The sequence below is a fragment of the Zalophus californianus genome, chromosome 12, assembly GCF_009762305.2.
Source record: "Zalophus californianus isolate mZalCal1 chromosome 12, mZalCal1.pri.v2, whole genome shotgun sequence".
Lineage (NCBI taxonomy): Eukaryota > Metazoa > Chordata > Mammalia > Carnivora > Otariidae > Zalophus > Zalophus californianus.
Genome location: NC_045606.1, coordinates 67,802,032 through 67,810,873, shown reverse-complemented (window position 1 = coordinate 67,810,873; position 8,842 = coordinate 67,802,032). Strand labels below are relative to the sequence as shown.

At 39.6% G+C, this 8,842-nt stretch overlaps 1 pseudogene across 1 annotated transcript; it reads left to right on the top strand.

The window, feature by feature from the left end:
• Window positions 1-6,558: 6,558 nt before the first annotated feature.
• On the top strand, window positions 6,559-7,650 carry LOC113911851 (annotated as a pseudogene). Its single transcript, XR_003516608.1, has one exon. The product of XR_003516608.1 is annotated as a Golgi phosphoprotein 3-like (transcript).
• The last annotated feature ends 1,192 nt before the right edge of the window (window positions 7,651-8,842 follow it).

The following is an 8,842-nucleotide window of genomic DNA, read 5'->3' as shown; positions in this document are numbered from 1 at the left end:
CTAGAGATACTCTGTCTCTGCCTTAACATGTGGAAGCTGCCATGAAGTGCATTTCATTTGCTACATGAGATAAATCACAGGGGGGCCTCTGGTGACCTGAGTGTGGTTAATACAACTGCAAAATAGAAATTAAATCATTTCCATTAAGATCAATGTCAACTTTACATCTAGATAATTTGTTTTATTTTTAGGAATGGATCTAAGGAAAATATGCAACTCTAAGATAAATATTTAGGAAAAAATTTATAGAATGGCAGACACATAAAGCTCTTTTGCATAAATGTTTCTACTAATTAGTGTATACTTATCACATAACAGAATATTTAATTGGATCTCATAAAAATGTTGGAAGTGCTAATTACTTTGCCATTATATTGTTTTACATATTTTCAGTTTCTGATAAAAATATAATATCGTATAGAAAAACAGGTATTGTTAATTATTATTAATTCTATGTTAGGGTTATTAAAAACAAAAATCTTCTTTAGGAATTGCTGCTATTCACAGAATGTGAGCTATAAATGGGGCTTCTAAAAATGGATTGTTGTTTTTCTACTGTTTCTCTGGATGGTCCAAACATATGCCAGGGTACAGCCGTGAAGGATGGTGCAGTGGACTGAGTCAGGTCAATGAAGTCTAGTGCTATCTCTGTTTAAACTGTCCTATGACCTCAAGCCCCAGTTTCTCTAACACTAAGCCATATCACATACCTTCACTCCACATGTTGTAAGTTTATCCAAAGGGAAAGTAAGAGGAATCATACCTTACTTATCTTTGAAATCCCAATTGCTGGTGCAGAGTTGGTTCTCAATACATATTTGTTTAATGAATGAAAAAGGAGTAAGGGAAAGATAGAAGAAAGGAAGAAGGAAGGAAGAAAGGGAGGGAGAGAGGAAGGGGGGGCAAAAAAGGAAGGAAGGAAGGAAAGAAGAAAGGAAGTTTATTTGTGTGAGGAGGAGCCCTATGACAAAATGATGTAGGGAAACTTAATATGGTGGGACTTCTATGTCTCTCATGCTAGGGTCTATCTAGATCAGTCAGCTCACCACCTGTTTTTATAAACACAGCCACACCCATTCATTTTTGTATTGCTTATAACTGCTTTCATACTACAACAAGAGTTGAGTAACTGAAAAAGACATGCCACCAAATGTAAAATAGTCATCAAATGTCAAATATTTACTATATAGCCCTCTACACAGAAAAAGTTTGCCAACCAATATTAGTCTCAACATTACATGTAGCTCTGGCATGCCCTAGAGGATATGTTTCAGGTATTATAATAACAGAAGACTTCACCACTAACTTAGACATAAAGCATTAGGGTTATGAAGGACATTCCTCAGAAGGCAGCTGCAGAGTAGGACTTCTGAAACTGCTACTGACTTTTAAAAATCTGTTTCCTGGTAATGCTAAAAATACAAGTTTTTGACAGGAGTCAGGGCATGTCATACAGAACAGGACTATCATAATCATTGCTGTCAAACTATTAATGTTGATCCAAAACACATTTTTTCCACAAAGTTAGGGTGATCGTACATCCGTGTTTACTTAGAACAGTTCCAGCTCCAATTTCTGCCTATATTTCCAGGGTAATTACTAAAAGTTCCCCTTCTTACAATCAAAATGACCAGGTTTGGAGAATCTATTATATGTTCACACTTCATATAGTTGATCCTGAATTTATTGTGTTTGTTCTTGTCAAACCAAAGTTTCATCTTCTTTTGACTTTCTTCTTGCTGGGCCTCAGGGTATTTGATCCATCTTTGTGTATTCGTTGATTTTAATCATGTCCTTTTAAAAAAACAATCTAAAGCAGCACTAGCTAAAAAGAACCACAGCTTTTAAATTTTGACTGTGTTTTTGAAAGAATGTAGTCCCTAAGACCTACATTGGAATGCTCTCCATGTGTGACTTTCTCCTGAAGAAGATAAAAATCGAATTCTCTTGGAAATACTGTTTGACTACCAGGCTCAAATATTTCTTCCTCAGTTCCTATAAGGACATTGACCTTGTGGCATCACTGGAAAATCTTTAACTTCACTTGTGGCTATGTCTAAGAATCATCTCAAAATATTTTTTGAAGTCCTATCTGAGAATCAGTGATCATTAAGATGTTCAAAAGGTCTCCCCTGAAAACAGGAGCCTTAGCTATGTGAAGATATCTCATGTCTGGTACACTGTCTTTGCTAACCCCCAATGGGAAAGTGGTTGAAACCAGTAATCAGATGTGCTAGTCTGCTCTGTGCAGACTATTTTTTTTTTTTAAGATTTTATTTATTTATTTGACACAGAGCGAGAGAGAGCAAGCTCACAAGCAGGGGGGTGGGGGGAGCAGAGGGAGAGGGAGAAGCAGGCTCCCAGCCGAGCAGGGAGCCCGAAGCTGGGCTCGATCTCAGGACCCTGGGTACATGACCTGAGCAGAAGGCAGACGTTTAACCGACTGAGCCACCCAGGCGCCCCTCTGTGTAGACTATTTAAAAAGGAAACTGATGGCTATAGATATAGAGCATAACCTAAAGCCGACTTATATAAAAGGGGCGTTTCCCTGTCTAAACAGTTTTAAGCATTCAAGTGGCCATGAAAACTTTCCCTTGCCCCTAGACAATATTTTTGTGACTTTGGTATAGATCTTTACTGTCTAGTACAAAACACACTAGCCATGTAGCTATTTAATTTTTAATTAATTAAAATTAAAGTGAAAATGTAGTTCCTCAGTTGCACCAGCCACATTTTAGGTGCTCAATGACCACAGGAGGCTAGCAACTACAATATTAGCACAGGTGTAGAAGAACATTTCTATCACTGCAGAAAGTTCTATTTGTCAGTGATGGCTAGGTGAACAGAGAGAAAACATGATTCAGCTGGTAGATCTATAACAACACGTCATCTTTCTACTAATTAGCAAATGTTACACTGCAAAGTAGAATTATTGAATCACTGATATATCTGGGTTCACTTTATTTTTAAAGCAACTATTAAGTGATCGCCAATGTGCCAATTGCTGTAAGGAATTAAAGAAAGAAAAATGTTGCCCTTCAGGATAGCCGACCTGAAGAAGGGCCATGAACACGTGTGTTTGGGGCAGTGGCAGGAGTATGGACAGCTAAGCATAAGGAGAATGACTCAAGCACGTGTAGGACACCAGGGAGGATGAGCCATATCCAGTCATCTAGGCTGCTCAATGTCTCAGAAGAGGAAAATATTCATTTGTTCATTCATATATTCACAACAACCCTGGAGAAGGGCAGAGCAAATCTGTTTTATAGGATGTAGTCAGTATCTTGCCCAAGATTACATAAAGATAATCAAGTGATGGTGGCCAATATGAGAGCAAAATGCCCAATTGAGTGGCTTTTTTACTCTACAGCAATCTTACAGCCTTTGAGGTTTCAGAATTTGAGAACCGGGGCAAGAACTGTAAAAAGTAATAGAAAAATATTAGCTTTATGGAATAATTTTTCATTAAAGGGAGATGGTTTCAGTAAGGACACAACTTGAAGTTTCAATTCTCTTCTAAAATTTCCATTAAGTTTAAAGGTTTGAGGAAAAATATCATTTCTGGAAATGTTTATGATGCTTCTATAGGTAATGCAGTTATGAAAATGAGGTAGGTTTATGGACTACTGCCGTGTATATTCCAAAATAAGAAATTGAAAGGCTAACACTGTGCTGATTTCAGTCCTCCCCTAGCAAAGGAGATGCATTTAGAGGCAGCGTCATTTGGAGACTATCCTGCTCAGCATATGGCTGCATTGCCCTTCCAATCATAAAGGGCAGAGAAAGTTTAGCATCACTATGAACATTTCATAAGGCTCTTGAGGGAGTCGCCTTTTAAAGACCTCACTTAATCTGATAGAGAATGTGAGAGGAAAACACACTTTGTAAATGCCTATTTGTGGTAACAGAATTTCTTTTGAAGGGCATTAGGCTATTTCTGTCTTAAAGGTTAAAGTAATTTTAAAGCATAAATGTTAGAGAGCCAAGTACAGAAGCTGAATGATAGTTCATTATCCAAATATCTAGCAATGTAGTACAAACCCAAAATGACTTTCTTTACCATAAAAGACTCCTCAGTTGGCTTTCTGGTGAACATGCTGTAGTAACCGTTTCAAGGTTCTGGTTTGTAGCTTCAGGGTGTGTTTTCTTGTTTTTGTTTTTATTTTTATTTTTAGTGCCTTATCTTTTCCCTTCAGGCTGTGGTATTGTCACCCCGGTGTATAAAGCAAATAGAAAACAGTGGCCTTGGTAACAAAGAGACTAGAGATCTCTACAAAGAGGAGAAAAAGAAAACTAAAGACCTGCTCAACAGAAGAGAGGGAGATAATTAATATGCGTTATGCCCTCTAACCTCCCTGCCCCCCACCGCTTTACCACATTCCCTGCTCTTCTACTTCTCTCCCCTCCAGTCACGCCGACCTTCTTGCTGCTTCTTGCACATGACAAGCTCATTCCACTCCAGAATCTTCACACTTGTCCATCCCTCATCCTGAAGTTCCCTTTGGTCTTTCAAATTAAAATGCCCCTCTTCAGAGAGACCACCCCCTCACCACTGCACCCCTTTCTGCCCCTTTCGCCTACACTATTTTCCTTTGAAACACTTAGTATACCGGATTGTATTTGTGTTCTCTCTACCACTAGACGGTTAGCTGCATGAAGCTGGGGACACGCTCTGGTTCCTAGCTACATCCCAAGCAACAAGAACAGTACTCAGGGCCCATGGTAAGCACATTACAAATACTTACGGCATCACTCGATGGAATAATTTTTATTATATTCATTTTCTCAATGTGATGCTTTAAGTTAAATATTCTATCTTCCCTTCCTTGCATTATACAATGATAACTCAGAAATGCAAACTTAAGGGAGGGAGGCTGCATAGCTCTGTCTTTATCTATTTAATTCTGATTGATGGTGAGACCTCCAGTTGACCTTCTATGCCTAGGACTATGTAGAGATGGATTGAAGGGGCAATTTTTGGACTAAGAGGGAAGATTATTTGTGCACAATGATCCATTTGGAGATGAAAGTTAGCCTCTCTTTAATTGGGAGATTTAGCAACTACCTGGGCTTCTTCAGCAAGAGTAAAGGAATTATTTGAGAGGCTTAACTTTTTCATCCCTACAGGGCACTTTTATAAGGTAGGCACTAAGGAATCAGAGTCACAGATTCAAATGGCATCAAAACACAGTGACATGATTTCCCACAGATATGAGTTCTAGGGCCCCAGATTATGACGATTTCTGGTTATCTTTCCACTGCCCTCAGACTGTCAAGGATAAAGAAATCTGATTATCTTTTGAAACAGTGCCTTGTCTTTAAACGTATCCAAAGTCCTTAAGTGCTGCCTATTCCTGATTTGTTCTTCAGGAGCCTTTTTATTTTTAGGTTTACTTTTTGCAACTAAAAAGTTTAGTTCATTCCCTCAAGGAAATGTAATAGCCTTTTCCCTGGAAATGAAACCTAGAAACACTTGTCCTGAGTGATACACCTCCTATTTGGGGTTTGCACACAGATTTTGCTGGACATTTCCAGGGCATTGTTTGACATTCACAAGTAACATGTAAAATTGAGTATATGGTACCTTTGTCACACATTAAAGTGATATGAGCCATGCTTAAGCTAAGAGACACAAGGTTTTTGATTTCTCCCATAGCAAGAAATTAGATCCTGTAACATGTCCTTGGTAATTTCAAATCTTTGTGCAGACATTGGCGCCATATGCATAATATACCCCAGTGGTACCATTTCAAGGTTGCAGAGTCACATTTTGTAGACGAATCATTTATAATCACCACTGTTACTGCAGCATTGTCTGTCACACTTTGCTCTGCATGGGTGTTTCTATAACAAATTTTAAAGGTGCTAAGCAATTTTTTAAAAAAACACAAGTTAATGCTTAGTGTGTTTGAGATATTTCTTAAGGACTCTCACAAATGTCACCATGTACCTTGGAAAGGGAGTTGTATAAGAGAAAAGAGAATGCTAACCAAACTTCTTTAATGAGTTATATTAGTGATCATTTATCCAAACACTAGAACAATCCTGTGGGCGTTGTAGACATGTAAACATTATTGTACTTTTCCACCAGGAAAATTTACCTTTTAGATTATAAAGAATCCAATGAGGCAACAGGGCTCAGATGTCTCTATTTGTTTAGTCCTACTTGGTCACATTAGAAGACACATGAGGATTCGTTCACTCATTCATCCATTCATTCACATGAATTCATTTGTTCATTCATATTTTTCTTTATTTTTAAATTTGACCCTCTTTGTAACCCTGCAAAGTACATATTATACTAAAAATCAAATATCAAAGCAGTTAAAAGGGTAGGCTTTCAGAGTTTGAGTTTGACAGGCCTAAGTTAAAATCCCAGCTCTAGTGTGTTATTCCTTCTCTGCATCGAAGGATCAGGAAGTTTGTGCTCTCTGAGTGGCTGAGAAGTTTTTTTTACCTACTAGGACGGGGTTGGGGGAGGGACATGGGGGAACAGTTGTCCTCCTAAAATAGAGCGCAAGCTGCTGCCTGTGTCCGGCCATAACCCAGGAGTAACGTCAGAAACAGGTGAGAATGACCACTTTAACTCACCGGGCTCATCGCACTGAAGTAGGCAAGAACTCTGAAAAGAAGTTGGAAAGTGAGGAAGACACTAATCAAGACAGGAGCCCAGACCATGAAGACTCTGGTGACTCTAAGGATATTCACCTCACCCTTATGGAAGAAGTATTGCTCCTGGGACTAAAGATAAAGAGGGCTACACATCTTTCTGGAATGACTGCGTATCATCTGGCCTGCGAGGGGTATCCTGATAGAGCTGGCCATGCAGGGCTGCATCTATCCGGAACCCCCCACGATGCGTAAGAAGCAACTACTAGACAGAAAGTACTGCTAAAGTCAGATAGCCCAACAGGGGATGTGTTACTGGATGAAACTCTCAAACACATCAAAGCAACTGAACCCACAGAAACCATCCAGACATAGATAGAGCTACTCACAGGTGAGACCTGGAACCCCTTCAAATTACAGTACCAGCTGAGAAATGTAAGAGAGCGAATTGCAAAGAACCTAGTAGAAAAGGGTATTCTAACCACTGAGAAGCAGAATTTCCTCCTATTTGATATGACTACTCATCCAGTGACCAATACAACAGAGAAACAACGACTAGTCAAAAAATTTCAAGATAGTGTCCTAGAGCAGTGGGAAAATGACCCTCAGCATATGGACAAGCAAACATTAGCACTCCTGGTGCTAGCCCACTCCTCTGATGTGCTAGAGAATGTCTTATCCTCTCTGACTGATGACAAGTATGATGTGGCAATGAATCGAGCCAAGGATCTACTAGAACTGGACCCTGAAGTGGAGGGGACAAAGCACAGTGCCACGGAGATGATCTGGGCTGTGCTGGCAGCCTTCAATAAATCCTAAAGCCAGTGGGTGGGTTTCTCCTTTTCCCCTGCTGGCTGGTGACTGTCAGAGACATCACACTGAGTTTTGTGTGATGAGATGTTTTTCATCATTTTTTTCCTTCTCTTGAATCAGATTTGTGATTTGGGGAGAGCAGCTTCAGGGCTTCTCCATAAACTTTGGCCATTGTAAACAGACTTTATTTCTCCTTATTTTTCCACGACAGAGGTGAATAAACTAGGTGAACCCCCCCCAAAAAAATCCCAGCTCTACTACACCCCAGCTATGTGACACCCAAAGTCATTTAAGTTTTCTGTACCTCAGTTTTCTCATGTGTGGAATGGGAACAATGACAAAACCTCCTTATTAAGTTATTGTTTGGATTAAATGAGATCATTAATATCAGTATCTGATAAATAATTGTTCAACATTAGCCATTATTTCTATCATAGTCACATTACAGATAAGATGATAGATTTAGAGAGGTAATGTAATTCACCCAAAATTGCACTGCTAGCAAGTAATGACTGACTGCAGAGGTAATGTGCTTACATTTGCTTCATAGCTTAGAATGAGGAGGAGAACCGAGGATTAGTTCACTCATACAGGATGACTGGGAGGGTCACCTGTAATACTGAATGTGAAACCATGTTGGTGCCTAAGCATTGCTGTCACAGAAATTGAGCTCACCAAACCCATATCCTTTCCCTCCTAGGCTCACAGCTAGACTACAGTTGGTACCCTCTCTTGTATTAGGTATGCCATGTAACTGAATTCTGGTCAGTGGAATGTGGGCAGGAGTGTTGAGCATCAATGCCAGGTATGGCATGTAAAAATTTACCATGTGCAATATTTGTGATATTCTCTTTGCCTTCTGCTGGTTGGGAGGATGATCTCCAGGGCAACCTTTGGTCTATACATAGATAACTGGAATCTACAAGAAGCAAGGAACCTGAGTCCTTGAATCACTGCTACAGAAAAGGTCACCACCATTCAGGAGCCCCCATTTTGGAAGTCATCTGAAAGAGAAATAAACTTCTATTGCATTTGAAAACTAATATTTTGGGATTTTTTAAAAAAATATTTACTTATTTTTGAAAGAGAGAGAGAAAGAAGGGGAGGTTGGTGCAGAGAGACAGGCAGAGAGAGAATCTCAAGCAGATTCCCCACTGAGGATGGAGCCCAATGTGGGGCTTGATCTCACAACCCTGAGATCATGACCTGAGCTGAAACCAAGAGCTGGACACTCAACTGACTGAGTCACCCAGGCACCCCAGTATTTTGGGATTTAATTGCTAAAGCAGCTAGCATTACCTTCATTGGTACAATTGCCCAGCACCAACCTCTAGGGCTGAATAAGTAGGGTGTTACAACTGCCTGGGAAACATGAGATATCACTGTAACTTCTTTTACCCATATATTCAATAGTATATAA